The sequence below is a fragment of the Doryrhamphus excisus genome, linkage group LG1 (assembly GCF_037039965.1).
Source record: "Doryrhamphus excisus strain RoL-2023G ecotype Guam linkage group LG1, RoL_Dexc_Guam_v1.1, whole genome shotgun sequence".
Lineage (NCBI taxonomy): Eukaryota > Metazoa > Chordata > Actinopteri > Syngnathiformes > Syngnathidae > Doryrhamphus > Doryrhamphus excisus.
Genome location: NC_136357.1, coordinates 27926018 through 27933693, shown reverse-complemented (window position 1 = coordinate 27933693; position 7676 = coordinate 27926018). Strand labels below are relative to the sequence as shown.

Below are 7676 nucleotides of genomic sequence, written 5' to 3'. Positions count from 1 at the left end.
AACATTCTGCCTGGGTGAGGCTGGGCCGCATCAGGTAAAAAAAAAATATATATATATATATATATATATATATACATCAAAAAACAAATTAAACAAATTAACAAATTATTTTTTCTTTATTATTAAATTATTAAATAAACGTTTAATGTTAATTTTTATTTTTCAACACAAAATAAGATGGAAAAATAAATAAGCCAATCAAAAAAACAAATGAAACAAATTAATTTTTCTTCATTATTAAATTATTAAATAAACGTTTAATGTTAATTTTTATTTTTCCACACAAAATAAGATGGAAAAATAAAAAAGCAAATCAAAAAAAATGAAACATTAATTCATTCATTCATTCATTAAACAAATTAAACTTTCATATCAAGGCGGGGGGCCTCAAACTGGCATCCCGCGTGCCACATTTGGCCCGCGGGCCGCGTGTTTGAGACCACTGGTCTATATACCATTCGGGTGCGAGATCTGGTCCGTGCATGTGTTCTTCATAACGGCGTTTCTGATTGGTGAAGAAAGAAATCAAATTGCTGTTTATAGACGATTATTATTATTATTATTATTATTATTATTATTATTATTATTATTATTATTATTATTATTATTATTATTATTATTATTATTATTATTATTATTATTATTATTATTATTATTTCCATTTTCCCACACAAGTCAATATTATGTTGTTGTGTGAAATGTTTACTCACAGCAATTATAAAGTTTGTTGACACGTGCGTAGTCGTTAGCGCTCATCTCAGTTGCTTTGCCAAAACGAGTGATGGACTTGTCTTTGGCAGTGATGGTTGGTTTGCCGTTTTTGGAGAAGACAAATCTACAAAAAAAAAAAAATAATAATAATAATAAACCAACAAAATTGAAATATACTGAGAATAAGAACTGAAATAATAAGTAAAACAATCAGAGCCAGCAAGACGTGACCTTCACTGACCTACATTTGCAACTGGAATTCCCAGTATTTGTTCCGTGAAATCATATTAATTAATTCCCAGGAGTCTATTATCTTAGTTTCGTAGCCGCATTCCTTCCACTGTAATCTTCACAGGGCCTTCACAATCATCAGTGATGGCCCATGTCACATGGACGTTATTAGGGTTGACGACTGAAGCCCAAAAAGTTGTAGTGAACTTGAATGCATCATGAATTGAATGAATTATATAAGAAATAAGTTGAAATGACTTTAACTGGGAAAGTGCACGGCGATCGAGTGGTTAGCTAGGAGACCCGGGTTCGATTCCACCCTAGGCCATGTCTGGCATGCTAAATGACTTAAGAAGTGAAAAAAAAAACATTTATAAATTATGTCATGAATAAATATAAAAAATAAAATGATTAAGAAATTAATATTCATGAAATAAAATTAATAAATGAAGTCATAAATAAATATAAAAAATAAAATGATTAAGACATTAATATTCATGAAATTAAAAAAAAAATTTTAAAAATGTAAAAATAATTTAAAATAAAAAATTAATACATGAAGTCATGAATAAATATAAAAAAATACTTTAAAAAGTGTAAAATTTATTTGATAAAATAATAAATAAAATCACGACTAAATATAAAAGTAAAAATGACTTAAAAGTGTAAAAATTAATTTGATAAAATAAATAAATAAATGATGTAAAAGACCTGAGTTCGATTCCACCCTCGGCCATCTCTGGCATGCTAAATGACTTAAAAAGTGTAAAAACATTTATAAATTATGTAATGAATAAATATAAAAAATGATTAAGAAATGTGGAAATTAATATTCATGAAATAAAATTTATAAATGAAGTCATAAAAAAATATATATAAAAATTACTTTTAAAAAAGTGTAAAATGTATTTGAGAAAATAATAAATGAATTCATGAGTAAATATAAAAGTAAAAATGACTTAAAAATGTCAAAATTATTTGATAAAATAAATAAATAAATAAATGACGTAAAAGACCTTTTTCCCCTAATTTATGTTTAAATAATATAATTAAATTTAATATAATAATACATAATATATATTTAAATATTAATATAACTTAATTTGTTTTAATCTTTTTTGACAGTTATTTAACCTTTAACATGAACATGAATCAAACGTAATAATTTTTTTCTGGGTACATGATACCATACAGCATCCATATCAAACTTGCGCGGGCCCGCACTGACATTAAACTTTTTAATATGAAGGCGGGGGCCTCAAACTAGTGTCCTGCGCGCCACATTTGGCCCGCGGGCCGCATGTTTGAGACCACTGTCAATCGAAAATGCAATGTTTCCGCTACAGCTGAACAACGGTCAATACGAGGCATGTCTGAGGAGCGAAGACCACAAAACAATAACATCCGATGCGTTCAGGTGCGCCGAGCGTAAACTTGTACGTTACAGGTTAGACATTACAGGTCTCAGCTTGAGAGACACCGAGTCCAACTGTCAGCCTATCAGGTTCTTTTGACAAAAACGCCCAAGGCTGAAAAATGTCGGGAAGGGAAACTGATCTCCGTCTTTGATTGCACTCATTTTGGAATGTGAACTAACAGGCTTTGATTATGTCCCAAGGTGGGAAAATAACGTCTCAATCGTCTGCCTTATTACCGGAATTGGGTACGAAAAGTCAATTCCCAATTCAATTTGTGAATTCGTGGTGGCTTTGCAATCAGAACGGGAATGTTTTGTTCAACAACTCTTATGAAAGAGTCGTTCAACCACCTTCTGTCGGTCGCATATCACCTAGTGTTATTCGACCGGCTGCGAATACGTCAGCCACCCATGGAACCATAGCCAAAAACTCCCTGGTTCTGCAAGACCAGTTCGGAGACTCTTAAGTCAGGGGTCTCAAACTCAATTTACCTGGGGCCGCATCAGGTAAATGAATAAATGAATAAATGAATAAATGAATAAATGAATAAATGAATAAATGAATAAATAAAAAAATAAAAAAATAAAAAAATTAAAAAATTAAAAAATTAAAAAATTAAAAAATTAAAAAATTAAAAAATTAAAAAAATAATAATAAAAAAATTTTGGTTCTCTGATAAAACATTAAATTATTATAAATTATTATAAATTATGATGAATCAATTTTTATTTATTAGTAAATTATTAAATAAATGTTTAATGTTAATTTTTATTTTTCGACACAAAATAAGATGGAAAAATATAATTTTTTAATGTTATAAATATTTCTACTTTCATAGTAATCGTTGTAAATTTTTGTTAAACTTTTTGTAATATTAAGACTTTCATCCCACCATATTTTGACTTATTATAATTTTTTATTTTTTTGTTTCACATAATATTATGACTTAAAAATTGTATTTTTTTTAATACTAATATATTTATATTATAAATAGAATATAATAAATATTATATTTATATTATAATATTATATTTATAAATATTTATATTTTGTAATATTAAGACTTTAATCCCACAATATTTTGACTTATTATAATTTTTTATTTTTTTGTTTCGCATAATATTATGACTTAAAAATTGTATTTTTTTCTTTAATACTAATATATTTATATTATAAATAGAATATAATAAATATTATATTTATATTACAATATTATATTTATAAATATTTATAATATTTTGTAATATTAAGACTTTAATCCCACAATATTTTGACTTATTATAAAAAATTTTTGTTTCGCATAATATTATGACTTAAAAATTGTATTTTTTTTCTTTAATACTAATATATTTATATTATAAATAGAATATAACAAATATTATATTTATATTATAATATTATATTTATAAATATTTATATATTTTATTATATAATAAATAACTTAAATGCTATTAAACTGACATGATTTTGCTGCAAATTATTTTCCCCCCAAAATTCTAACTTTACTTTTTGTTTTGTTTGTTTCTCAAATTTTCTTTAATTTAATAATAATTTTCTACAATAACCGCTTTTTGTTTATTATTTTTTTCTTTAATACTTAAATTTTATGCTACAAAAATGAATCTTTTTCCTAATATTATGTTATTCTCGTAAAATTCAGACTTTTTTCTTGTTAGATTACAATTTTTTTTTTAATTTTGTCTTGATTTTTGCTGTTCAATTTCCATATTATAAAATTATTTGTGTATTTTATGACACCATACCATATACTTCTAAGAAATATGTACCACATATACAAGTACATATGAAGTACAGATTGATTTACAAATATGGATTTCATCAATAGCAGTCATAGCATCAAAGTTGTTGTTGTTTTTTGTGTTCGTATTGCGGTTTTCCTCGCCAACAGGGAACCGATGTCATCCATATTTTTATTTCCACCCTCGGCTTCTGCCGCCACAATCCCATCATCCACGAGAGACACGACGCAAGACAGGCGGACTAGAGACTCCTTGGGGAAATATCAGGAGACAGACTGAGAGGGAAAATGTGATGGATGAAAACATAGCATGGGGAGAAAGATGTGATGAGGTGGGGTTTGGGGGGGCGGGGGGGGGGGGGGGGGGGCGAAAAGACAACCTGACAGACGCAGGGAAAGGCGGGGTGTGAAATGGAGAGATGGAAATGAGGTTCAAGGAGAAAGGGGAGGCGTGTGGCGAGGGAGAGAAAGGGATGGTTTTGGATGGAGGGAAAATGAATCAACTCTGCAATGGTGGCCCTGCAAGCAGAGACGTATGAAAATATGAAAATAATATCATAATATTTTATATAATATTTTCTAATAATATTTTCTAATAATATTTTCTAATAATAATAATAGTAAAACTATTATAATTAATATAATTATTATAATTAATATAATAATTATTATTAAAATAATAATTATAATTATTATTAATAATTACAATAACAATAATTTTATATTATAATAATTAAAATATATATAAGCACAAAATCTCCCAAAAATGTATATGTATATTATAATTATAATAATAAAAATATATTATAAAATATTATAATTAATATAATTATTATAATAATTTAAATATAATTAAATATAATTAAAATGTATATGTATATTATAATAATAATAATGATAATTATAATTATTATTAATAATTACAATAACAATAATTTTATATTATAATAATTAAAATATATATAAGCACAAAATCTCCCAAAAATGTATATGTATATTATAATTATAACAATAAAAAATATATTATAAAATATTATAATAATTTAAATATAATTAAATATAATTAAAAAATTATATGTATATAATAATAATAATAATATAAAAAATATTATAATAATTTAAATATAATTTAAATAATAATTATAATAATTATTATAACAATAATTGTATATTATAATAATTAAAATATATATAAGCACAAAATCTCCCAAAAATGTGGCGAGGAAGTGAAAGGAATGGTTTGGATGGAGAGTAAATGAATCAACTCTGCAATGGTGGCCCTGCAAGCAGAGAAAATATGAAAATATGAAAATAATATAATCATATTTTATAATAATATTTTATAATAATAATAATAATATAATTAATATAATAATGTAAATATAATTAAAATAATAATGATAATTAATATTAATTATTATAAGAATAATTTTATATTATCATAATAATTAAAATAATTAAAATTTATATAAGCATAAAATCCCCCCAATATACAGCTAAATAGGTGCAGATTCTGGAAGAACTAGAAAGCTTTCTATGCTGGTTATTGTGTGTAGCCGCTCTACAGGAGTCCACAATGAGAAAATATGACGCAATTCTTGTGAAATCCTGACTTTTTTTTCTTAATATATTGACTTTATTTATGTAAAATTATTCCTGTTTTTTTTTTTTATTGTCGCTGTTTTTTTTACGTTTTCGTGCTAAATTATATTTTGCCGCACGCCACACTTTGGACACCACTGGCAGAGCGTATATATATATTATATATTTATATATATTTAATTCAGTGATGGTCCGCCTTCACCGTGATCACGTCTCTCACAAGGATATTTCCACTCAAGGTGCTAAACATTCCCCCCCACCCCTTGAAGTGAATGAACAGGCACCTGATTAAAAAAAAAAAAAAAAAAAAGGAGGACATGGGAGGCGCCATGACAGGAGGAGCGCAATATGCAGCGATAACTTCATCCTCCTCCGCTAACAGGATTAGAGCCTCTTGTGGAAAAAGTCACATTGAAGAAAATATGGAAACTTTGCACACATGCTGAGCTGTGCCTCACATTTTAATTAACCACAACGAGGGGGGGGGGTCGAGGAGGGGGGGGGGTATGAAGTCAATTTACAAAGCCAGTTTGAAAACATGTGTTTTCTAGGTCAGTGTTCGCTCCCGTTTGGCACTTATCCGTCAAACGTGTGCGACTGTGTCAGTCCCCCCCCCCCCCCGTTAACCTTCGGTGGTGCTGTACTACTAATTGGCATCATAAACGAACCAATTATATCCGATTAAAAACCCTCTTAAGAAAGGACTTAGTACATTTATCTTGACTAATTGCATGTCAAATTATTTCAACAAGCCAGTTAATTGTACTCAGCAATGGCGTCATTAGGGCCCCCCTAAAATGTTCTTAAGTCCCCCTAAATAATTATTTTTTATTGATTTGAAAATTTTTTTTTTTTTTTACAAAAAATCGGACAAATTTCATATATTGGGGCCCCCCTAAAATGTTCTTAAGACCCCCTAAATATTTTTTAAATTTATTTTATTTATTTTAATTTTTTTTTACCAAAAAAAAATCAGGCAAATTTCTTATAATAGGCCCCCCTAAAATTTTCTAAAGTCCCCCTAAATAATTTTTTATTTATTTTATTTAGTTATTTATTTTTACAAAAAAAATCACTGACAAATTTTATATAATAGGGCAAAAGCAGGCTAATAAGCAAGCCTGAACCCCCCCCTAAAATGTTCTTAAGTCCCCCTAAATAATTATTTTTTGTTTATTTTTTTTTATCTCTGACAAATTTCATATAAAAGACCCCCCTAAAATGTTCTTAAGTCCCCCTAAATATATATTTTTTATTTTATTTATTTATTTATTTTTTACCAAAAAAAATTCTCTGACAAATTTCATATAATAGGTCCCCCCCTAAAATGTTCTTAAGCCCCCCTAAATATTTTTTTAATTTATTTTATTTATTTATTATTTTTTTTACCAAAAAAAAAATCTCTGACAAATTTCATATAATAGGTCCCCCCTAAAATGTTCTTAAGCTCCCCTAAATAATCTAATATTGATTTTTTTTTTTACAAAAAATCTCTGACAAATTTCATATAATAGGGTCCCCCTAAAATGTTCTTAAGCCCCCCCTAAATAATTTTTTATTTATTTTATTTAGTTATTTATTTTTACAAAAAAAATCTCATATAATAATTTCATATAATAGGGCAAAAGCAGGCTAATAAGCAAGCCTGAATCCCCCTAAAATGTTCTTAAGTCCCTCTAAATAATTATTTTTTGTTGATTTTTTTATCTCTGACAAATTTCATATAAAAGACCCCCCTAAAATGTCCCCTAAATATTTTTTTTAAATTTTATTTATTAATTTTTTTAACCAAAAAAATCTCTGACATAATTTCATATAATAGGTCCCCCCTAAAATGTTCTTAAGTCCCCCTAAATATTTTTTTATTTATTTAATTTATTTATTTATTTTTTACCCAAAAAAATCTCTGACAAATTTCACATAATAGGTCCCCCCTAAAATGTTCTTAAGCCCCC

General features: G+C 26.9%; 1 long non-coding RNA gene across 1 annotated transcript in view; it reads right to left on the bottom strand.

The window, feature by feature from the left end:
- Positions 1-235: 235 nt before the first annotated feature.
- The window catches only part of LOC131132320 (uncharacterized), a 48875-nt gene continuing 41434 nt past the window's right edge, over positions 236-7676 (bottom strand). Inside the window, exons 11-12 of the long non-coding RNA XR_013628078.1 lie at positions 711-835; positions 236-505 (exon numbers count right to left, since the gene is read on the bottom strand). This is a non-coding gene — a long non-coding RNA (uncharacterized LOC131132320). The remainder of the gene's footprint in view (positions 506-710; positions 836-7676) is intronic.